General features: G+C 46.0%; 1 protein-coding gene across 5 annotated transcripts in view; it reads left to right on the top strand.

The window, feature by feature from the left end:
* The first annotated feature begins 1,175 nt into the window (after positions 1-1,175).
* CHD9 (chromodomain helicase DNA binding protein 9) overlaps positions 1,176-25,982 on the top strand; it is a 289,270-nt gene continuing 264,463 nt past the window's right edge. For 4 of the 5 annotated variants that reach the window (XM_040328668.1, XM_040328667.1, XM_040328666.1 and 1 more), the window contains exon 1: positions 1,505-1,722. The gene's annotated coding sequence lies outside the window, so the exon portion shown is untranslated. Of the gene's footprint in view, positions 1,245-1,504; positions 1,723-25,982 lie in introns of those variants that run through there. The other variant, XM_040328665.1, reaches the window with a different exon arrangement.

The raw sequence follows: 25,982 nt of genomic DNA, 5'->3' as shown, positions 1-25,982 counted from the left end.
TCAGGCTTGTGTCTGAACAGGGGAAAGCTCAGGCTGGTTTGGACTTGTGTCTGAACACGGGAAAGCTCAGGCTGGTTTGGACTTGTGTCTGAACACGGGAAAGCTCAGGCTGGTTTGGACTTGTGTCTAAACATGGGAAAGCTCAGGCTAGTTCAAACTTGCATCTGAACATGGGAAAGCTCAGTCTGGTTCAGACTTGTGTCTGAACACGGGAAAGCTCAGGCTGGTTTGAACTTGTGTCTGAACACTGGAAAGCTCAGGCTGGTTTGGACTTGTGTCTAAACACGGGAAAGCTCAGGCTAGTTCAAACTTGCATCTGAACATGGGAAAGCTCAGGCTGGTTCAGACTTGTGTCTGAACACGGGAAAGCTCAGGCTGGTTTGGACTTGTCTCTGAACAGGGGAAAGCTAAGGCTAGTTCGGACTTATATCTGAACACAGGAAAGCTCAGGCTGGTTCGGACTTGTATTTGAACATGGGAAAGCTCAGGCTGGTTTGGACTTCTGTCTGAACAGGGGAAAGCTCAGGCTGGTTCAGACTTGTGTCTGAACATAAAATAGCTCAGGCTGGTTCGGACTTGTGTCTGAACACGGGAAAGCTCAGGCTGGTTCGGTCTTGTGTCTGAACAGGGGAAAGCTAAGGCTAGTTCGGACTTATATCTGAACACAGGATAGCACAAGCTGGTTTGGACTTGTATCTGAACATGGGAAAGCTCAGGCTAGTTCGGGCTTGGGTTTAAACATGGAAAAACTAAGGCTGGTTTGGACTTGTGTCTGAACAGGGGAAAGCTCAGGCTAGTTCAGACTTTGTCTGAACACAGGAAAGCTCAGGATGGTTCAGACTTATCTGAACACGTAAAAGCTCAGGCTGGTTTGGACTTGTGTCTGAACTCATCTCTTCTGCGTCCTTAGCTGAATGTGGACACCTGGCTGTACCGTCACAGAAATATGGCGACCTTTGCGGTGAACGGCCATGTGAATGAGTCTTCAGCAGCACCTAAATTTTGTACATGTGGAGAATTGTGGAGGAAGCAATGACAGAGGCAGTACAGCTCTTGTACTGTAATATATTGGGCATACACTGAAAGTTAGAACGTGAGGGAAGCAGCACAGCGTGTGAGGGAAGGGGAATCTCTGAGGGCGTACAGGGACCTGCCAGTGTCATGTACTCTACAACAGCTCTGCCTATTGGTCTATGGAGAAGAGGCCATATTAAGCCGCCTGATGATAACCCAGCCCACCCCGGGTGAGTAAGTTCAGCCTCGCACGGCTCACATTGATTATGTCTGATACAGGGCGGAGGAGTGGGAGGAGGAGGAGGGAGCCGGAGGTAGGGGTAGCCCCTGCTGTGATAGCTGGAGCCCCTGGCAGACACGTCCCGCCGCCTCCTCCTCCTCCTCCACGCACTCACTATACCGAACTGCGCACTTCTCCCAGATCGCCAGCCGGGGGCTCAGCCGGGCAGCCAATAAGCGGGCAGGACACAGATATGCAAATGAGGCGGGGGAAGAGCTCACGCTCGTCGTAAGGGGTTGGAGGGGCCGCTTTATCAGCACTGGGAAACTTGGCCTGATAGAGCTGCAGGGAGAGACCCCCCCCTCTCCTCATCCCTTCTCCTGGGGGGGAGCCGTACCCGGGAGCGAGCCAGCGGCCGTCAGCACTGGGGAGGGGGTCCCCGGATACACCTCACCCCCCCAATGGCGGTGTCTCGGGCGGGATCCCGGGTAAGATGACATGTGCTTTACTGGGTGACTAGTGGGGGAGCCCGGCCTGGGAGAAGACATGTGGGCAGGTGTGTGTGGGGGAGGGGCCGGCTATGTGGCCTGGGCAGAGGGACCTCTCAGGCCAGAGGTGACAATGTGTGATGGCCATGTGACAGGGGGACACCTGAGTGTGTACAGACGGGGTGACACCGGCCTTCACATATGAGACAGGGGGACACCTGAGTGTGCACACCCGGGGTGACACCGGCCCTCACATATGTGACAGGGGGACACCTGTGTGTGCACACCCGGGGTGACACCGGCCCGCGCATATTTGACAGGGGGACACCTGTGTGTGTGCACACCCGGGGTGACACCGGCCTTCACATATGTGACAGGGGGACACCTGTGTGCGCACAGACGGGGTGACACTGGCCCGCACATATTTGACAGGGGGACACCTGTGTGTGCACAGACGGGGTGACACCGACCCTCACATATGAGACAGGGGGACACCTGAGTGTGTACAGACGGGGTGACACCGGCCTTCACATATGTGACAGGGGGACACCTGAGTGTGCACACCCGGGGTGACACCGGCCCTCACATATCTGACAGGGGGACACCTGTGTGCGCACAGACGGGGTGACACCGGCCCGCACATATTTGACAGGGGGACACCTGTGTGTGCACAGACGGGGTGACACCGGCCTTCACATATGTGACAGGGGGACACCTGTGTGTGCACACCCAGGGTGACACCGGCCTTCACATATGAGACAGGGGGACACCTGAGTGTGCACAGACGGGGTGACACCGGCCTTCACATATGTGACAGGGGGACACCTGTGTGTGCACACCCAGGGTGACACCGGCCTTCACATATGAGACAGGGGGACACCTGAGTGTGCACAGACGGGGTGACACCGGCCTTCACATATGTGACAGGGGGACACCTGTGTGTGCACACCCAGGGTGACACCGGCCCTCACATATGAGACAGGGGGACACCTGAGTGTGCACAGACGGGGTGACACCAGCCTGCACATATTTGACAGGGGGACACCTGAGTGTGCACAGACGGGGTGACACCGGCCTTCACATATGTGACAGGGGGACACCTGTGTGTGCACAGACATGGTGACACCAGCCCGCACATATGTGACAGGGGGCGCCTGAGTGTGCACAGACTGGGTGACACCGACCCTCACATATGTGAAAGGGGGTGCCTAAGTGTGCACAGGCATGGTGACACTGGCCCGCACATATGTGACAGGGGGACACCTGTGTGTGCACAGATGGAGTGACACCGGCCTTCACATATGTGACAGGGGGACACCTGACTGTGCTCACATGGGGTGACACCCGCCTTCACATATGTGACAGGGGGACACCTGTGTGTGCACAGACGGCGTGACACCGGCCCTCACATATGTGACAGGGGGACACCTGAGTGTGCACAGACGGCGTGACACCGGCCCTCACATATGTGACAGGGGGACACCGGCCCTCACATATGTGACAGGAGGGCGCCTGAGTGTGCACAGACGGGGTGACACCGGCCCTCACATATGTGACAGGGGGACACCTGAGTGTGCACAGACGGCGTGACACCGGCCCTCACATATGTGACAGGGGGACACCTGAGTGTGCACAGACGGCGTGACACCGGCCCTCACATATGTGACAGGGGGACACCTGAGTGTGCACACCCGGGGTGACACCGGCCTTCACATATGAGACAGGGTGACACTGGCCTTCACATATGTGACAGTGGGACACCTGAGTGTGCACAGACGGGGTAACACCGGCCCTCACATATGTGACAGTGGGACACCTGAGTGTGCACAGACGGGGTAACACCGGCCCTCACATATGTGACAGTGGGACACCTGAGTGTGCACAGACGGGGTGACACCGGCCCTCACATATGTGACAGTGGGACACCTGAGTGTGCACAGACGGGGTGACACCGGCCCTCACATATGTGACAGTGGGACACCTGTGTGTGCACACAGGGCGTGACACCGGCCCTCACATATGTGACAGGGGGACACCTGAGTGTGCACAGACAGGGTGACACTGGCCTTCACATATGAGACAGGGTGACACTTGTGTGTGCACAGACGGGTTGACACCAGCTGGTGTGGGGGTCACCCTTCTGTGACATGGTGACACCACCCCTCCTATTCATACACATTGCTGGTGTGGGGTCACGTGTGTGACATGGTGATGGGGGTCTTTTACACAGACGGTGGTGTCGGGTCACGTGGGTGACACCTACTTTTACACATAGACATTGGTGGTATGGGGTTAACCTTATGTGACACCGGTCCTTTCCCCATAGACATTAGTGTTGTGGGGTCACATGAGTTTGTGGCAGGGTGACATTGGTCTTTACACTTAGACATAGGTGACAATGCTCTTGGTGATATGGGGTCACCTGTAGGTGTCACCAGTCCTTTACACATAGACATAGGTGATGTGGGGTCACCTGTAGGTGTCACCAGTCCTTTACACATTGGTGATGTGGGGGTATGTCTGTATGACACGGTTCCGGTGTCACCCTGTCTGGTCCTTTACACTTAGACATGTGTGATTTGGGGGGGGGGGTCACATCTGTGTGTATGTGACATGCACCTTTACACATAGATTGGTGGTCTAGGGTCACGTGGGTGTGTGTGACACCGGCCTTTACACTTAGACATTGGTAATGCAGGTGACACCACTTCTTTACACATGGACATTGGTGATGTGGTGTCACGTGTGAGTGACACTGGTTCTTAGATTGGTGATGTGTGGTGATATTTGGGTGACATTGGTTATGTGGGGGTCACACGTAGGTGACACTGGTCCTTTACACATAGAAATTGGTGATGTTGGAGACACGTGTGGATTATGTGGGGTCATGGCTGGTGTGACATGGTGACACTGCTCCTATGTCTACAGACATTGGTGATGTAGGGTGACTCCAGACATGGGTGAAATGTGTGTTACAGTGACACGGCCCCTATACACGTGGCACTGTACCTGGAACGGTGCTTGCTCTGCAGATGTGAACCTGATGGAGTTTCTGACCCAAACCAGCGATCCGTCTTGTACTGGTGAGCGCTGTGCCTGTCAGTGTTGTCTGGTGATGAGGTCGGTCCTGTGTTCTCTCAGACCTATGGAAGGCCCTGGTCACAGAAGAATCCTTCATTGTATGTACAGGAGGGAACCAAGCCTTTCATGATTGGATGATTCCAAGAGATGTCTAAGCCCTGGTTCACACAAAATCTCACTTTGAAATCGCTTGACTTTTTACTTGATATCACGCAATTTCAAATCGGTGTGTCAGTGCCACTTCAGGTGCGACTTGGCTGATATCTGTGCAAGTTGCACCTGAAATCACCAGAAGTAGAGCAGGAACTACTTTTCCAAATCGGTGCCGAGCCGCAAAGTCACCGCCGTCACGCTGATTTGAACAGTCCCATTGCAGACAATAGAGTGCAACTTATACTGCGATTTGGACCTGTTAAATCACATGACAAGTCACACCGGTGTGAACGGGCATAACTTGTAATGGTTCCATGGTTAATGATTTGTAGGGGAATGCCAGCTGTTCTTACTGGTCCAATCGGATCATTCCAAGGATTGCAGTTGCTTTTTGGATGTGCTGACAATGACAGTGTTTTGGTATGACTCCATACCGGGAGATTGGCTTTGACATGACCCTGTGACTGTTGTCTTAGTAGCTAACAAAGACTAGGCCGTGTGCAGCCCCCCCCACCCCACACTTTTTTTTTCTTCACTGACAGTTTTTTATTTTATTTTTTTAGTATATCTAAAGCCAAGACCAACCATATAATATATTGACTCGTACCAGTCCTTGCATGTGCTGGCTGCATTTTTTTTCTAACTTGTGATCCTGCCAGTAACACACTTTCTGTCCTAGGGTGACAACACTCTCACTGTACCTTATCTATGGAGTAGCAGCATTGTCACCTTAGAACAGGGCTACAGAACACCTCCCCATGTTATAGTAATGAGGAAAGGGGTAGATGCTCTGTAGTTTTGTCCTATAGTGACAGCACTTCTCCTCCATAGATGCAGTACAGCGAGTGCTGTCACCCTTGGATAGGAAGTGTGTTAGCACCACAGGACACCTCTCCCTATGTTATGGAGATGAGAAGGTGTTCTGTAGTCCCCTCGTGGATGACAATTCTGCCTAGCCATAGATACAATACAATGATGTAGTGTTGTCACTCTAGGACAAGAAGTGTGTTGGAACCACAGAGCACCTCCCCATCCCTGTGGTATAGCACTGAGGATGGTGGGGATGTTCTGTAGTCCAGGGTGACAGTACTTCTCTACAATGAGTGAGCGTGCTATCTTAGGACAGAAAATGTGTCCCTGGAAGGATCAACAGGTGAACATAGGTAAATCCAGAGGGGGGGGGGGGGACAAACAATACAGCCACCACATCTAAGGACTGGCAAGCTGCACTATACAGTTTGTTTGTTCTTCAGTTTAAATATGCTGTAAAATAAAACTAAAACCTTTCTATCCTATTCCTTCTGTTAAAAAAATTAAAACCGGATACGACGAAAACCCAGATGTAAACAGACTCAAGTGGAGTGATACTAAAGTCTTGTTTTTTTCTTTTAGCTTAAAATAACAAACATGTCATACTTTTCTGCTCTATGCAGTGGTTTTGAACAGAGCAGCCCAGATCCTTCTCTTCTCAGGTCCCCCTTCGGTGCTCCTGGCCCCTCCCTCTTGTTCAGTGCCTCCACAGCAAGCAGCTTGCTATGGGACACCTGAGCCGAGCCACAGCTCCATGTGCCCAGTCAGACACTGAGCTGTGGCCAGCAGCAGGAGCCAATGGCGCTGCGCTGCTGTCTCAGCCAATGAGGAGGGGAGTTCCGGGCAGCCGGGACACTCCTGCAACATCGCTGGCTTGAGATGGTGCGCAGGTAAGTATTAGGGGGTGCTGGGGAGGCTGCTGCACACAGGTTTTTTATCTTAACCCCTTCCCGACCGCCGCATGTATATATACGTCTGCACAATGGCACGTACAGGCACATTGGCGTACCTGTACGTCCCTGCCTTCTAGCGGGTGGGGGGTCCGATCTCGACCCCCCCCCCCCCCGCTACATGCAGCGGTCGGATTCCCTCGGGGAGCGATCCGGGACGACGGCGCGGCTATTCGTTTAGAGCCGCTCCGTCGCGATCGCTCCCCGGAGCTGAAGAACGGGGAGAGCCGTATGTAAACACGGCTTCCCCGTGCTTCACTATGGCGCTGCATCGATCGAGTGATCCCTTATATAAGGGAGACTCGATCGATGACGTCATTCCTACAGCCACACCCCCCTACAGTTGTAAACACACACTAGGTGAACACTAAATCCTACAGCGCCCCCTGTGGTTAGCGCCCAAACTGCAACTGTTATTTTCACAATAAACAATGCAATTTAAATGCATTTTTTGCTGTGAAAATTACAATGGTCCCAAAAATGTGTCAAAATTGTTCGAAGTGTCCGCCATAATGTCGCAGTCACGAAAAAAATCGCTGATCGCCGCCATTAGTAGTAAAAAAATAATAATTAATAAAAATGCAATAAAACTATCCCCTATTATGTAAACGCTATAAATTTTGCGCAAACCAATCGATAAACGCTTATTGTGATTTTTTTTTTTTACCAAAAATAGGTAGAAGAATACGTATCGGCCTAAACTGAGGAAATTTTTTTTTTTATATATGTTTTTGGGGGATATTTATTATAGCAAAAAGTAAAAAATATTGAATTTTTTTCAAAATTGCTGCTCTATTTTTGTTTATAGCGCAAAAAATAAAAACCGCAGAGGTGATTAAATACCACCAAAAGAAAGCTCTATTTGTGGGGAAAAAAGGATGCCAATTTTGTTTGGGAGCCACGTCGCACGACCGCGCAATTGTCTGTTAAAGCGACGCAGTGCCGAATTGTAAAAACCCCTTGGGTCATGTAGCAGCATATTGGTCCGGTCCTTAAGTGGTTAATGCATTCTTCTATGCATTAAGATAAAAAAACCTTCTGTGTGCAGCAGCCTCCCCAGCATCCCCTAATACTTACCTAAAGCCCCATCTTAAGCCAGTGATGTCCACGAGTCCCATGGCTGTTCAAAACTCTCCCTCCTGATTGGCTGAGACACAGCAGCGGTGCCATTGGCTCCTGCAGCTGTCAAAGTCTGTTGGCCAATCAGGAAAGAGAGGGGGCAGGGCCGAACTGCAACTCCGTGTCTGACTGGACACATGGAGCTACAGCTCAGCTCGGGTGCCCCCATTGCAAGCTGCTTGCTGTGGGGGCACCCGAAATGGGGCAGGGCGAGGAGCAAAGAGGAGGATAAGGGCTGCTTTGTTCAAATCCACTGCAACAGCGCAGAAGAAAGTATAACATGTTTGTCATTATAAAAACAATTACACTTTACAATCACTCCGAGGACTATAGCTAGCAGATGCAAAAAAATAATGTAAACTTCATCCATCATTTATTTTTTATTTTTTTTTAAACATGACTAAACGGTCCACGTGTGTGAAAGGGGCCTTAGCCTCTGTTTGATCTGTGACCGCCATGGTGCTGCGCATGTGGTCAGTTTTGACACCAGAGATTTGACAGTTTTGTTGAGAGCACAACCAATGTGACAGTGGGAATGTAACTGTTTTTTATAAATAATGGGTTTGGTTCCACATTAAATGTTACTGTAAACCGGTGACTGTTGATTCAGTAAAAGGAGTTAAAATTTCAAATTTTTAACAAAATAGGAAGTATAATCTGATGTGTAAAGTTAGAAAAATCATTCCATCATTGGTCGGGTTGGAAAATGATTTGGGGATATTAAAGCGGCACTAAAGGCAATACTTACCTGTGCTCCCAACGCTCTGACTCCTGTGAGGTCCCTTGCTGACGCTGTCTTTGGCCATCTTGATTGGCTGCTGTGGAGTGACCTCACTCGCATGCATGCTCAGAGTCATTCATTTTGGCATGAAGCCAAAACATGTAAAATGAGCTGTGCATGTGGAGGATTGCAAACAAGCAGGTAAGTGCATATTATTGTAGAAGAGACATTGCATGTCTGTTCTGCAATAGATAGAATGCCCGTTTGCGTTTTGTAAAGTATAGCTATACAGTTATTCTTGTAAGCTAGCCATACACGGATCACATTTTAGAAGATTCCCTTTGAGCTGAAAATTTGAGGCATGGGGGGAGGGAAATATATAATTTTAATTTAAAACTCTTGTCTAATGAGCTTGTTGGGATTTTTTTTCGGTCAAAAAGCATGTGCATCCAATCAGATGCAGGCACTGTGTGGCTGTTCTGTCAGAACACAATAGCCAGCACTGTAGATTCAATTATCCATGCTGTGTAGTGTGAATGGGGAATTGAGTAATCTCTCTCATTCAGTCTGCAGTGCTGACAAGGGATATGGCTAGCTTTAGTCCCTGAGGGCATGCAGCAACTCAGGGCAGTACAGATGGCATGGCAAAAATAAAATTGCATGTCACATGTGGTGGACAATGCCGTCCCTGAACCAGACCCATTTAAATGTTTGGGGCTGTGCCATAACTACCCTGCAACCACCTGCATTGCACACAGTTGCGGTACGGTGGATCAGCCCTTGTATAATAGGTGCCCACTACTGCGTGTCAGGAACGGGCAGAATTGCATACTTTTCTGACACGCACAGTAACATGCTGGCATTTAGCAGAGGTGCTGTGGTTCCAGAAATTGTTAAAGGCAACCCCACTCATCTGATAAACACCATGTGGTTCAGTGATGTGTGTTTTTTGGAAAAGATTCAGGGACTTCTTTTAACCACTTAACCCCCGGACCATATTGCTGGTCAAAGACCAGAGCACTTTTTGCGATTCGGCATTGCGTCGCTTTAACTGACAATTGCGCGGTCGTGCGACATGGCTCCCAAACAAAATTGGCGTCCTATTTTTCCCACAAATAGAGCTTTCTTTTGGTGGTATTTGACCACCTCTGCGGTTTTTAGTTTTTGCGCTATAAACAAAAATAGAGCGACAATTTGGAAACAAATTAATATTCTTTACTTTTTGCTATAATAAATATCCCCCAAAAATATATAAAAAAACATTTTTTTTCCCTCAGTTTAGGCCGATACATATTATTCTCGAAAAAAATCGCAATAAGCATTTGGTTTGCGAAAAAGTTTTAGCGTTTACAAAGTAGGGGGTATTTTTATGGCATTTTTATTAATATTTTTTTTTACTAGTAATGGCGGCGATCAACGATTATTATTTTTTTTCGGTACTGCGACATTATGGCGGACACTTCGGACACATTTTTGGGACCATTGGCATTTTTATAGCGATCAGTGCTATAAAAATGCATTGGATTACTATAAAAATGCCACTGGCAGTGAAGAGGTTAAGTATGTTCCCTGGGTGTGTTCTAACTGTAGGGGGGGTGGCCTCACTAAGGGAAATGACTGATCTTCTGTTCATACATTGTATGAACAGATCAGCATTTCTCCCCCTGACAGGACCGGGAGCGGTGTGTTTACACACACACAGCTCCCGGGCCCCGCTCTGTAACGAGCAATCGCGGGTGCCCGGCGCGAAAGCCAACGTTATATTACGTGCTCTCGCGCAGGGGAGCCGACCTGCCGCCGTAAAACGACGGCAGCCGGTCGGCAAGTGGTTAAGGGTTTTTTGCACTTTGGGCAGTCCATTGAAATTAATGTACGTAAGCCGTAATGTTAAATATCACTTCTTCTCCACCTGGTCAATGCCCTCTGAAAAGTGATCCACCATAGATTGCATTTCAGAGGGATGGCAATGGCAGCCACATAGGAGAAAGAACCCTAAGGCCGGGTTCACACTGGTACGACACGACAGTTGTACGACTGTGGATCCGACTTTGCCCTGGGACTAGAAGTCCGACATGCATCCGACTTCAGTGGGCAGGTATCTGACTTTGATCCCTGACAATACCAGGCACTGTCTAGTATAAATCTTTAGGGGGAACTCCACACAAAATGTAAAAACAAAAAACGGCATTGGGGTTCCCCTCCAAGAACATACCAGGCCCTTCGGTCTAGTATTGATTGTAAGGGGAACCCCCACGCTGAAAAAAATGGCACGGAGTCCGCCCCAAAATCAAACCAGACCCTTATCTGAGCACACAGCCCGGCAGGTCAGGAAAGGGGGTGGGGATGAGCTAGCACCCCCCCTCTCCTGAACTGTACCAGGCCGCATGCCCTCAACATAGGGGGAGGGTGGGTGTGCGCTCCCCACCCCAAAGCACTGTGTCCCCATGCTGATGAGGACAGGGGCCTCTTCCCAACAACCCTGGCCGTTGGTTGTCGGGGTCTACAGGCGAGGGGCTTATCGGAATCTGGAAACCCCCTTTAACAAGCCCCCCACCCTATGTGAATGAGTATGGGGTACATTATACCCCTCCCCCATGTGTCAAAAATAAAACGCAGTACACAGTCAGGGAGAGAGGAGACCGATGCTGTGTCCCTTGTACATAGGGACACAGATCGGTCACCTCCCCCCACAGTAAGGGCGCTTTCACACTGGTGTGTTTTTGCCGCGTTTTCGCGGTAAAAATAGCGCTATTAAAACGCTCCCCATGCCCCCTCCATTGAAATGAATTAAAAACCGCTGTAAAAACGGAGCGTTAAAATCGCGGTAAAACACAGCGTTTTTAATTCATTTCAATGGAGAGGGGCATGGGGAGCCTTTTAATAGCGCTATTTTTACCGCGAAAACGCGGCAAAAACAAACCAGTGTGAAAGGGCCCTTAGAATCACTCACAGGGAATACATTTAACCCCTTCCTCGCCCCCTAGTGTTAACCCCTTCCCTGCCAGTCCCATTTATACAGTAATCGGTGCATATTTATAGCACTGTTCGCTGTATAAATGTGAATGGTCCCAAAACAGTGTCCGATATGTCCGCCGCAATATCGCAGGCCTGACAAAAATCACAGATCGCCGCCATTACTAGTAAAAAATAAAAACATTTCATAAATCTATCCCCTATTTCGTAGGCGCTATAACTTTTGCGCAAACCAATCAATATACGCTTATTGCGATTTTATTTATTTTATTTATTTTTACCAAAAATATGTAGAAGAATACGTATCGGCCTAAACTGAGAGGAAAAAAAAAAATGTTTTAACTGTCAAATCACACCGGTGTGAACCATACTTTAATAATATATATTCAACGTTAATTGTTTTCTATGTGCTCTTGTGTTTGAGCTTGCATTGATCTTTGCAGATCAACACGGCTCAGCAGACCTGGTGTAAATGACCCCTAAAACTTTCATATCTGAATGTAGATAGGCAGAGGAAATCTGACCAAATGCAGCTGGTAATACAGGTCACATTAACTTTGTTCTTCTTTTCTTTTGTAACTCTTACCGTGTATAATACAAAGTTTTGCAGCCCAGCTCTGTTGCAATTTTGTTTTGTTTGTTCTCACTCGCTTTCTCGTGAATTCAAACAGCTTGAGAAAGAAATTTGGTTGTATATTTTAAGTCGTTTTAGTATATACCGTGTGTGTGTGTTTATTTTTTTTTTATCTATCTATATGCGATCAGCCATAATTTTATGACCGTTGATAGGTTAAGTGACAGTTAATAACTGTAGGTTAATTTCCATTACATTGATTATCTTGTTGCAATGGCACCTGAAAGGAAGTAGGATATAATGGGCTACAAATAACCATGTTGTCCTTAAAACTGGCGTGTTGAAAGCAGAAAAAACAGGCATTGCAGTTTGTGTATGGCACTGTGTAGTGTCAGGGTGCCCATTGTGATATATGTCGTACATTGGGCATGTGAGCTTCAGAACTGGACCACAGAGCAATGGAGGAAGGTGGCCTGGTCTGATGAGTTCTAGAATGGTTTGAGGTGTATGACTTGGCCTCCAAATTCTCCAGATCTCAAGCCAAGCATCTGTGGGATGTGCTGGAAAAACAAGTCCACCTCACAACAGAACTTAAAGGGTCACTAAAGGAATTTTTTTTTTTTTTTTTTTTTTTAGCTAAATAGTTTCATTTACCTTACTGCAGTCCTGGTTTCTTGGCTCATTCATTGGTTGATTGATAGCAGCACAGCCATTGTCTCCTGCTGTGGTCAACCAAATCAATGATGCGGGGCCGACTGTATCACAGGGCGTGCCCGCCAGCTAACCCCCATGGGAGAGAGCTTCCCATGAAGGGGGATCATTAATGCTAGGAGGAGCCGAGACAGCCGCCGAGGGACCCCAGAAGACCAGGATCGGGCCACTCTGCAAAACGAGCTGCACAGTGGAGGTAAGTATGACATGTTTTTTTTTGTTTGTTTGTTTGTTATTTAGTGTTTTTTTTTTTTTGTATTGCATTTTAGTGTAAACATGAGATCTGAGGTCTTTTTGACACCAGACCTCATACTTAAGAGGTCCTGTCAACTTTTTTTTTTTCTATTACAAGTTATGTGTGGGCTTTTTTTTTTTTTTTTTTTAGGGCTACAAACACTTTAAATACTAAACCTTTTTCTGACTCCTTGTTGCTGCTTGCAAGTTAAAATCTGTATTTTTTTGCTTGAAAATTACTTTTTAGCAGAGACCCTAGAGAATAAAATGGCGGTCGTTGCAATATTTTATGTCCCATTGTATTTGCGCAGCGGTCTTTCAAACACAGTTTTTAATTTGAAAGATGATGTTGCGCCACAAGAATCGTGATCTTCACTGTAAACAAAAAAATATTGTGTTTCTCATTTTATCCAGAATCGTGCAGCTCTAGTAGACATGTAAACGCTAGTCATATGGAGACAGCAGCGGCAGCATAAATGCAGAATGACCTCCGGCTTCATTCTCATTCTGGGCTGGCATGTAAACAGTAGTAGTGTGTAATTTGTTAGGTCAGAGTGTACACATCTCGATTCGTATGGAAAGAAGTGGGTGTTTGTCCGTATGAGTTCAGACCCAGTAAGGACAGCTTTTTACGCAGGATTTAGTGTAAGTGAATACAGCCTTGTGCATGAGGCCTAAGGGCTCTTTCACACGGGTGTTAAAATTACACAGGTTGCGTCTTTACTGCTTCCTAACTGCCTACTGCCACTCAAAATTGGGAGTGGATGGAAATGTACACACTGAAGTGTTAGTTTTGCCACTAAAATTCAAAAATGATCCTGCCTGCAGAGTTCATCAGGCGGTGATGATGTGCACTGTTTCTGTTTGCTTCTATTGATATGCACTTATGGTATTTACAGCGTGTTTAAAGCGGGGGTTCACCCTATCGACGGGAAAAAATTTATTTTATTTTATTTTACCCTAAAATCAGGCATTGTAGCGCGAGCTACAGTATGCCTGTCCCGAATTTTTTACCGCCGTACTCACCTTGTAGTCGTCCATCGAAGATTCCGGGGAATGGGCGTGCCTATGGAGACGGAGGATGATTGACGGCCGGCTCTGGCGCGTCACGCTTCTCCGGAAATAGCCGAAATAGGCTTGGTCTTCACGACGCGTGCGCATAGCCTGTGCGCAGGCGCCGTGAAGAGCCGAGACCTACTCCGGCTGTCTTCGGGGAGAGTGACGTGCCAGGGCCGGCCGTCAATCATCCTCCCTCTCCATAGGCACGCCCATTCCCCGCGGGAGCCGGAATCTACGATGGACGACTACAAGGTGAGTACGGGGTTAAAAAAATCGGGACAGGCATACTGTAGCTCGCGCTACAATGCCTGTCTCGATGGTAAAATGGGTCGGGGGGGGGTGAACTACCGCTTTAACCACTTACCGCCCGGCCTATAGCAAAATGATGGCCGGACGGTTGCCTGCATTATCCTGACCGGACGTCATATAACCAGCAGTGCCGCTTATCAGTGCCACCTATAAATACCCATCTTTGCAGCCTTTCAGTTCCCATCAGTTGTGCATATCAGTGCCACCAGTTCCCATTGTCTGTGCCTGTCAGTGCCCGCTCATTGGTGCCTTCTCATCAATGCTACCTTGTCAGCGCCGCTTTATCAGTAAAGGAAAAAACGTACTTCTTTACAAAATGTTCGGTATTTTTTTATTTGTTTAGTAAAAAATTAAAACTGCAGTGGTGATAAAATACCACCAAAAGCTCTATTTGTGGGAACAAAATGATAAAATATTGTGTTTGGGTACAGTGTAGCATGACCGCATAATTGTCATTTAAACAGCGCAGAAAGCTGTAAATCAGCTTGAGCAGGACGTGGTTAAGATCTAGTTGCAAAGCATCAAAAGTGATCATTTTCAATTTTTGGCCTTGAAAATGTTTTTAAAACACATCTTGCAGGGTGTTTGAGGAGTGTCATCTGATGTGACCTGGTCGTCTGTGCAGCTTAACCAAAATGTATGTGCGTTCATGCACTCTAAGGCTGGGTTCACACTTGTCCGACAAACGGTCCTACATTGGGAGCCTCATGTAGCATGACGTGTGAAAATCAATGTTTCCCTATGAGAGCGTCTTGTAGCGTCCTACACAAGTCGGTCCGACTTTGAAAATGCTCCCTGTACTACTTTTGGTCCTACATTGATCCTACTTCAGCCCATTGAATATCATTGAAGTCGGACCAAAGTAGTATCCTGTTCATGAAAGTAGGATGGATGTAGGACCAATGTAGGATAAATGTAGGACCAATGTAGCAGAGCAAAGTAGGATGAAAGTAGTGTAGTAGTGTGAACCCAGCCTCAAGGCTAATATAGAATTCAGCTGCTTTGTGAGATCTTTCACGTTGGATTGCTCTTTAGAGAACATTTAACCGGCGGTAAGGAGGCATTCTTTCGCCTTCTTGCCACCTGCTTTTACACCTTGATCCCTGAACTAGTGTGTCACAACCACTTTCACATAGTTAAATGGCACGAGCAGAGCAGCCCCATTCACTTGAAAGTGCCAGTGGGTGCAATTGTGCAGCCCCGGTTACTGCCTCTGATGCTAAAGGAGGGAGCAGTTGGGTGGCGGTAATAATGTGACTCAACAGTGGGGTTTTACTGCCCCTAAACCACTAGTTTGAATGAGCCGCTTAAAGAGGAAGTAAACCCTGCAAGACAAAGGCATAATGAGCTAGTATGCATAGCATACTAGCTCATTACGTATTACCTCAGATCGAAGCCCCCGCAGAGGTCCGTGTCTCCCCCTCTGACCGTCACCATCTCTCCCGGCACTTCTGTGTATCGCGACTCCGGTGCTGTGATTGGCTGGAGCCGCAATGACGTCACTCATGCACGCAGGAGCTGCCTTTAACAGCACAGCGACACATAGGTACCATAGCTTCAGTTTTCCCCAGTGAACATGTGCCGATCAGCACATGCAATTGCGTCCCAGATAAGTCCGTTTATAGAGAGGTAGGGCCGCATCTACCAGGGTTCTCCTTAAGTTCCTTTATCTATAGGTGGATCGTGGTAGGCTGAGGAATTTCCTGGCTTGGATATTCCAGTAGTGAGATCTCCCTCGCAAGGTTTTCTTTTTCTAGGCATTTTTCAGGTGCTTTAGCGCTAAACATAGTGCCTGAAGAAAGCCTCATCTGCAATCCCAGTGTGAAAGCCTGAGTGCTTTCACACTGGGCGCTGCTCTGGCAGGACGTCAAAAGTCCTGCAAGCAGCTTCCTTGAGTATACATCGTTCCTAAAGCGCCCCTGCCTATTGAAATCAATAGGCAGCGCCGCCAAAACGCCTTGGAAGTGGTACTTTTAACCATTTTATTCGGCCGCTAGCGGGGGGGTTAAAAGTACCGGAAAAGCTCAGCAAAAACTATGGTAGAACGCCTGGGCGCTGGCAGTGTGAAAGGGCTCAGCAGGTGTGTAGACATGGGAACAGAGAAGAGCTGACATCTTACCAAAAGAGATAAAGTGTTTTATCTCTCCACTATCTACAGAAAACATCTAATTTAGGTGGACTGGTTATTTAATAAAAGAAAGTTTCAAATGGGCTCTTGCATGATGATGATTATTATTATTTATTTTTTTATTGTGTGTGGAGGGGGGGGGGGGGTTATTTTTATTTTTTTTTACGTTACAACTACCCAAAATCCTACACAAAACAATGACTCGGTATAACCCCACTCAGTGCTGTTGAATTCTCCTTTGAACCTCTTGACATCTGGTGTCCCAGCTGCAGCGGCTGGTCCCTGAGGACCTGCTATTGCTAAGTTACAGTTTGGTACTTAGACTTTGTATTTGGTGTATTTTGTTTTTTATTTGGACATTTCTAGAACCTGCATTGTGTTCCAATGTAGTTTTAGTTTATTTTGGTGGAAAGGTGGGTGCCTTTATAATATTATTGTAACGGAACGTCCCACACTCCGCTTGAGTGTTTCCGTCATATACCGCTTCCTATCAGTCGGGATATAGATATCAGATATTCCAGCTGCTCTCAACACACAACGAGACGAGACTTGTTTGTGTGCTAAACATGGAGTGTTTATTAGAACCAAAATGCCAGTCTTGTATACAGTTAAAGAGGAGGTAACCAGAACATAAATTTACATGAGCCAATTAACTAAATCATTTAGACAGCCGAGGTGACTCATAGACGTCGCCTCTCCTCGCTGACCTGCTATACAATAGACCTTATCATAAGTGTAAACACAGGACATCTTCACACAATAAGAGGATCAATTAGCACAGAGAACAGACAGATGGCTGGAGGTGATGGCATGAGCATCTCCTTACACTGTATGTCTCAACAGTATGACTCTAATATGGCATATACAGGGTCCCCAGGCATACAGCTCACAAAGGGCACCATTCCCCCCAAATGCCATGGCCCATGATCATAAGGTAAGAGGCTAGCATTCAGTCCCCTCCAAAAGCTCCTGTCCTGGGTGAGTCTGTATATTGTGCCAACAGTTTGAGCCGCAGTTTACAACATAAATTCATATCGACTTGCATAGAAGAATGAAAGTAATCCTAAACTGACCTAAAGCCTAATAACTAAAACTCCATATAACCCCTAAAGCCTAACTCCGGGCAAATAATTGCCCCGTGCAGTTGGGCGATATCTACACTGTAATGGCTAATTGCTCCTTTTATAACTAGGGGAACAATGAAGGGAGATATATTTTGCCCTAATCTCCACTCCTCCCCACAACTTGACCAATTTCTGCAGCTTTTGCACCACCACACTCTAGCAGTCTGGGGTTATGACCTCATAAACGCCAGAGCAGAGTCCATAACCCTGCTCGGGACATGAGGATGCTGAGGGAAGTGATGCCTCTTGGGGTAGGAAAGGAGGGAAAACTACAAAACTGTCTGTTTCACACAAATTACTTAGACATGGTCCACTGTTGTCACCATCAGGAACTCCGCCTTAAAAAATGCCATGTAGCCATCGCTTGAGTTCATGCGTATGTACCTCCCCTGCCAATCCCTCTATTTGCTGCCACTCACCCAGTGACTAAAATTCTACATACTAACAATAACTTACAAAGCCACCCAGACAGAACTCAGCCCCCAGCTACATCCCTAACCTTGTCTCGCAATGCCAACCAATCATTCTTTGTTCCTCCCAAGACCGCCTGCTCTCTACTTCCCTTGTCATCTCCTCTCCTCCCATGCTCGCTTCCAGGATTTCTCCCGAGCCTCTCCCATCCTCTGGAATTCCCTACCCCAATGTGTTCCACTATCTCCTACTCTATCCACTTTTAGGCAATCCCTGAAAACATTTCAGAGAAGCCTATTCTGCCTCCACCTAACAACTATACTATTTTCTCCTTCAGCTCATCCCCACAGTTATTAACTTTTTGTATCACTTGACCCTCCATTTTAGATTGTAAGCTCCAATGAGAAAGGCCCTCTGATTCCTCCTGTATTGTAACTGTTCTGTTTTGCCCTAATGTTGAAGAAGCCCTGCAAACTGTTGGTATAATAAAAATAATAATGAAGGGAGAAAGTAGCTGCAAAGAGGCTACAGGAGATCAGAAGCACTGGGATTGAAAAGCATATATACTCTTCAGCTGTGGAACTAATGCAAAATGTTTTGTGCATAATAACCCGATAGATCAGTATCTCTGAAGGAAGAACTGTTTGCTCTGCTCATAGCAGATTATTCCTTTCTTGCTTCCTGTGCAGTCTGGGAGAATGAACGCATAATCGGGTTTCTGTGGGCTGCAAAAACAGATCTCTCGTTCACATTCATAAATAAGGCCGAGAAGGGTCTGCATGAAAGCAGTATGCCTTGATCCATATTCTATTTAACGAGCAAACTGTTATCACAGATCTTTTGCCAGAGGCCAAGTAGCTTTGCAAATGTGAGGGCCTTCCGTTCGGTAATGGTAGCAGACATCCTCCCTACTTGATCTGTACAGCTGTAACAGACGGCAAGTGTCTCATCCTCCTCTCTGGGGCAGGCTGTGTGTGTTTCATCCTCCTCCCTCTCCAGAGCAGGAGCAGCGCTGCCAAATATTGCGGAACATCCCCCTCGCTCGTTGTGCTACACTTTTGCACCTATACCGGCGGATGACGTACTAGCTGCTCCTTCCTTTCTATTTGCAGCTGCAAAGTCAAGCTATTACAAGTCTAAAAATCTCTGTGTATGCTACTATAGAGACAAATATTTCAAGATCGCATCAAATCTTTATTCTCCATCAATTCTTGTAGCTGTCGTATTTAAAGCGGAACTTCAGTCATTTTTTTCATCTTTCCATCTATTAAATCTTCTGCCCTTGTTTTAACTTTGGATAGTAAAACTTTTTTTTACTATCAGGGATGTTTACAATCCTTATAATAGGAATAAAGATTTGACAACAGTGTAAAAGTTAAAAAATAAAATCATTTTTTTTTTTTAACGTTCCCTCTCCCGCCAAGCTCACGCGCAGAAGCGAAAGAATACGCGAGTAGCACCCGCACATGAAAACCGTATTCAAATCCACACATGTGAGGTATTATCATTAGAGTGAGAGCAATAATTCTAGCCCTAGACCTCCTCTGTAACTCAAAACACATGCAACCTGTCTAATTTTTTTTTTTTTTTTTTAAATGTAGCCTATGGAGATTTTTAAGGGAAAATGTTTTTTTGCCATTCCACAAGCGGGCGCAATTTTGAAGTGTGGCATTTTAGGTATCAATTTACTCGGCGTAACATCATCTTTCACAATATAAAAAAAAAAATTGGGCTAACTTTACTGTTGTCTTATATTTTAATTCCAAAAAAAGTGCGTTTGTAAGACCGCTGCACAAAAATGGTGTGACTAAGTATTGCAACGACTGCCATTTTATTCTCTGGGGTGTTAGGAAAAAACAATATATAATGTTTGGGGGGGGTTCTAAGTAATTTTTCTAGGAAAAAAAAATGATTTTAACTTGTACACACCAAATCTCAGAAAGAGGCCCTGTATTTAAGTGGAGTCATTATAACTAAGCTATATTTGTCTGAAAAATAATTATACAAATTTAGTTTGGGTACAGCATTGCATGACCCTACAATTGCCAGTTCAGGTGATTAGTAAAGTCTCTAGTTTTTCTTTCTATATAAATAACAAACATGTTATCTGCACTGTTGCAGTGGATTTGCACAGAGCAGCCCGGATCCTCCTCTTCTTGGGTCCCTCTTTGGTGCCCCCGGCCCTTGCTATGGGGGCACCCGAGCCGAGTCACAGCTCCCTGTGTCCATTCAGACACTGAGCCCTGACTTGGCCCTGCCCCCTCTCTCTTCCCTTGATTGGCTAGCTCACTTTGACAGCAGTGTCAGCCAAAGGTGCTGCGCTGCTGTGTCTCATCCAATCAGGAGGGAGAATCTCAGATGGCTGAGACACTCGTGGACATCGCTGGACAGAGAGGGACCTCAGGTAAGTATTAGGGGGGCTGCTGCACATAGAAGGCTTTTTATCTTTATGCATAGAAAACTTTCTGCCTTTACAGTCACTTTTTAAAGTTTGAGCAGGGCCATATTAAAGGCTTGGTGGGTAAGATATCTCATTTTGCCGATGGCCCAAAGGTGTGCAATAGGGTTGATATCCAAGGAGGGGTCTGTAACATGGAACAGGATTTGGCATTGCTGGAAAATTGGTCAAAACGGTAAAAACTGCAGGTTAATGTCTCTACAGGTGAAAAAGAATCCCTTTAATAGAGGACAACATTTGGGGTACAGTGTTGGCTAGCACTACAGATGAAAAAAAATTGGGGGTACTTATTTCAAATGATTGTTAAATGAGCAGGTTTGAATTCTGGGATTCATCGCTAGGGGGATCACCAGCAAGAGGTTCAGATTCCCCAATATAGATCTTTGGTGAGACCTCATTTAGAATACAGTGTCCAATTCTGGAGACCTTTCCGACAAAAAATAAAATAAAAATATTGCTAAGATAGAACGAGTCCAGAGACGGGCAACAAAAATGGTGAAAGGTTTGGGGTGGGGAACTACATTTGTACAGTCTGTAGGAAAGCAGGGAATGGGGAGACATAATTGAAACCTTTTAAATTCAGCAAGGGAGTAAATAAGGTCCAGGAATGCAGTATTTTCTACATGAAGTCAGGATTAAGGACATGACCTCCAAATTAGCAGGAGGAAAATGTATTATTTTATCAAAACAATAGTTAAAGGGTTAGTAAAGGTTCCTCTCTGTGTGTGTGTGTGTTTTTTTATGTTTGTGTGTTCTTCTTTTTTTTTTTTTTTTTTTTTATGTCATACTTGCCTCCACTGTGCAGTTAATTTTGCACAGAGTGGCCCCGACCCTCGTCTTCTGGGGTCCCCCTGGCAGCTGTCTCTGCGCCTCCCCCGCAAGAGCTAACCCCCGTTCTGGGAAGCACTCTCCCAAGGGGGTTAGCTTGCGGGCACGCTCCCGTGATCCATATGAATGAGCCGAGAAGCCAGCGCATTCACGATGCGGGACTTTCGACGGCTCGGCTAAGTAAACGGGGGGGGGGGGGGGGTGGGGGATAGGATGCTTTAAGGTGAAAACACACGAAGCTTTACAACCACTTTAACAACCCCATGTAAAAGAAAACAACCCCTCACTAGCTGTCACTGTCTAAAAAAACAAACAAACAAAAAACAAACACGTTTTCTGTGAAATGAGAGAAGTTTTACAGTTACCTGTAAAAAAATGCATTTATTTTGTAAAAGTGAACTTTATTTAATCCTTCGGCCTCATGCACACTAGAAATGCCAGTAGCATTGCTGCATTAAATACACAAGCTTTACTTTATTTTGTCACTTTTTCATTGGCGTTTTTCTGTGTTTTGCTGCGTTAGGTGTTTTCTTGCTATAAAAAATGCTTTCTGCTATTTTTAACTCTGAAGTTCCACAATGCTTGAGTCTCAAAAACGCTCATAAATGCCGGATCTCTGCGTTTTTACCACATTTTCCAGCTGAAAAACTCCAAACAAGGAAGTTCTGTGTGTTTTGTGTTTTTATTTTTTTTTTCCTTGCCAAAAAATGCTGCTATAGGCCTATGTGTGCATAGTCACATAGGATAACATGCTGGGGAGTTTACTGGCTGCAGAAAAAATGCCTGGTGGCAAAAATGAGGCCTTAAAATGTACCGCAGAACCACTTTTACTTTCATTTTCTCTCAGAAACTTGTTTTGTTTCCCTGCCCAACAATGGCTTGGTAATCTACCAATGCAATGTAATCTAATCACTAAGCAGGCGCAGAGCGCACAGGACCAAGACCCAACCCGAATAATCTTACTGCTTCTGTCGTGAAATTTCTAAAAAGGAATTGCTCCTGTGCAGTGGTTCCTTGGTAAGAACATCTTCCAAATACTTGCATGCTTCACAGCAAAAAAAATATGGCAATGCAAAAAGTTATTTAAAATGTATTCCAAAGCAAGTTCTCAGTTGAAAATTAGCTATTGTGCTTTAAAAAACACCGACTAATACAGTGGTGACCAAACTTTTTTCAAAGAGCGCCAGATTTGATGAAGTGAACATGCCTGAGGGCCGACTATTTTGCCTGACATTCTTTAAACCATTAAAATTTGGTCGAAGTGTGTTAGTTCGAGCACCAATACACTGCCTAACAATAATTATCTTGCCCTTTGTGTGGTAAAAGAGATGAGCTTAGGTGTGTTATTTGGATATACCATATTTATCGGCTTAAAACACGCACCTTAACTTTAAAGAGGACGTTTCAGGAAGAAATCTTACGTTTTAAATAAAGAACTGTAAAGCAAAATAAGGGTCAGTGCCCATCTGCAGCCTCACAAGTGCCATGAATGCAGCACCCTCCGTATCGCCATGAATGCAGCACCCTCCGTATTGCCATGAATGCAGCGCCCTCCGTATTGCCATGAATGCAGCGCCCTCCGTATTGCCATGAATGCAGCGCCCTCCGTAATGCCATGAATGCAGCGCCCTCCGTATCGCCATGAATGCAGCACCCTCCGTATTGCCATGAATGCAGCGCCCTCCGTATTGCCATGAATGCAGCGCCCTCCGTATTGCCATGAATGCAGCGCCCTCCGTATTGCCATGAATGCAGCGCCCTCCGTATTGCCATGAATGCAGCACCCTCCGTATTGCCATGAATGCAGACTCACCATTCGTCAGTGCAGCCTGATTCATGTCCATCTGCAGCCTTGAGGAGACAGGGAGGGGGCAGGACGAACACCGACAGACATACAGGAGAAACTCCTGTTTTCTTGGCTGCCTCTTTAATTGAAAGTGCCGCCTCCTGTAATGAACAGTCGTCCAATGGCAGCGCAGGAGACGGGACTTTCTTTTACAAAGGATGCCGTGTAAACAGGAAATACTCCTGTATCCTGTACGCCACTTGTCCAGTCTCCTCCAAGGCAGCAAGCATTTATATCTTTTGTGGCCCCTGGGGGTCAGGGATTCGTTGGGGGCCACAAAAGATATATATGTTAAAATTACCAGAGGGGCCGTCCGGAACCGGAACGTGGGCCGGACTTTGGACATGCCTGACCTAATGAGTTTATTCAGTGCTTTATTTATTTAGTTATTCCTCATCCTCATCCCGTGTCTTACTTTTTTGCATCATTTCAAGTTTTCTCTGTCATTCTCATTTTATCTCACTCTTGCATGGTCTTTCTCTTCTCCCCCTTCCCCCCCCCCCCCCTTTGCCTCCTTTTTTCTTTGTCAGTGTCTTCTTTCTGTCTAGAGATGCACCAAAGTTTCGATGGCCGAAATTTATCGGGCAAAATCTGTGTTTTTTAGCATTTTACCGATGGTGACGCTGAAAACGCACGAGATTTCACCACAATTTTTACTGTTCTTATAGTGTGTTTTTCGTTGGTCATGTGACGCATAAATTTAAAAACCTTTATTGATGCTTTCTTGCTGTGTTTTCAGTGCATTTCAACGGGGAGGTGCGTTGTTTCTTTTTTTTTTTTGGTGCTTTATTTTTCTACAATGGAAGAGCAACGGACCAGTGTGAAGACCTACATAGAATTTAAAGGGATGCATTTTTCTTGTGCTAGAGGTGCCGCTAATGGCTGACAATAAATTCATATTAATTTAAATTCACAATTAAAAAGTTGAATATAATACACTTGTATATTAAAAAAAAACAAAAAAAACAAGGTCCATAAAGATGAGCGAGTTTGGGGTGGAGGAACTTGACTGGCCTGCACACAATCTCTCATCCATGGCTTTATGGACCTTGCTTTGTTCACTGGTGCCCAGTTATGTTGGAACAGGAAGGGTCCATCCCCAAACTGTTCCCACAAAGTTGTGAGCATGAAATTGTCCAAAATGTCTTGGCATGCTGACGCCTTAACCACTTGCTTACTGGGCACTTAAACCCCCCTCCTGCCCAGACCAATTTTCAGCTTTAGTGCGCTCACATTTTGAATGACAATTACTTAGTCATGCAACACTGTATCCAAATAATTTTGGTCTTTTTTTTCACAACTAGCGCTTTCTTTTGGGGGTATTTGATCACCGCCTGGGTTTTTTATTTTTTGCACTACAAATGGAAAAAAGACATAACATTTTGAAAAAACAAACCAATTTCTAAGTTTTTGTGATAAAAATTTCTTATATATATAATATATATTCCAGGGTCAATGCAGGCAGAGATAGTGTCATTAGTGCCAAAAATATTGGTATTGGTTAGGGGTGCAACGGATCAAAAAACTCACAGTTCAGATCAGAGTCACGGATTGGATTATTTTTCGGATTGGCAAAAAAAAAAAAATCTCCCCCCACTGCTCGGGAGCGAGGACGTCTATTGACATCAACCCGGCATTGTAGCTCCGAGCTGTAGCTGTCATTGGGCTATAGCGTGGACAGGAAGTGGTTAAAGTATAACCTAAAGGCAAAACTTTTTATTGCTGTCTCTGCGCCTGTTTAGGAGATTCACCCTCTCTATTAGTTTTGTTTACCATTATCATTGAAAGTGAAAGTAAAAAGAAAACCCCAATTTTTGGGTTGTCCCCAGAAATCTAATGGATGGGAAATCTTCCAATGGGGACACTAGTTCTGGTGCGCTGGGGGTCCCCCAAAAAATCCTTTAATCTGCAGAGATCTCCTCTCACTTCCTGTTTGGCTATGGGACAGGAAGTGAAGGGAAATCTCTGCAATGGGACAAAGATGGTGGGAAAAAAATAAAAAGCTGACGGGTTATTACCCTACCTTACCCTGTCCGAAATGAAAAAAAGTTTTGCCCCTACTTTAAGAATATTCTTCAGTGGAACTAAGGTCCCATGCCCAACCCCTGAAAAACAACACCAAACATTTCCATAGACACACTCATATACCTGGTGGACAGCCTTTCCAGAAGAGTGGAAGCTGTTATAGCTGCGAAGGGTGGACCAACTCAATGCTGATTCCTACAGACTAAGACTGCCATTAAAGTTTATGAGCAAGTTAAGGCAGGTGTCCCAATACTTTTGGTAATGTGTATGACCACTATTTGGAGAGCTGAAAACCACCAGCATGACCAAAATCCTACAAAAATGTCATTTGAGGGACCAACCATGTAAAGTGTGATCAAAGATTTTGAAAGTTTAAAACACCATAAGTGCACCAAGTTGACCTCAAGGCTGGGTTCACACTATCTTCGCATGCAGCTCACAGCCAGGGGTCTGTTGTGCCCCCCTTCACCATTTTCAGTCTGAATTTGGACTTAAAACAAACCAAAAGATGCAAAGGGCTCCTGTGCAAATTTGCAATAGAGTCGCAGCAGAGATATGTGAACCGGCTCCATAGAGAGCTGGTCGAAATCTCCTGCTATTGCAAATTGGATGCGGAGAAACCAGCATCCAATTTGCAATAGTGTGAACCCAGCCTTAAAGGGGTTGTAAAGGTTTGTTTTTTATTTTCTAAATAGGTTACTTTAAGCTAGTGCATTGTTGGTTCACTTACCTTTTCCTTCAATTTC

This window comes from Rana temporaria, chromosome 11 (genome assembly GCF_905171775.1).
Source record: "Rana temporaria chromosome 11, aRanTem1.1, whole genome shotgun sequence".
Lineage (NCBI taxonomy): Eukaryota > Metazoa > Chordata > Amphibia > Anura > Ranidae > Rana > Rana temporaria.
The sequence above is the reverse complement of the archived record's forward strand: the minus strand, read 5'-3'. Positions and strand labels throughout refer to the sequence as shown.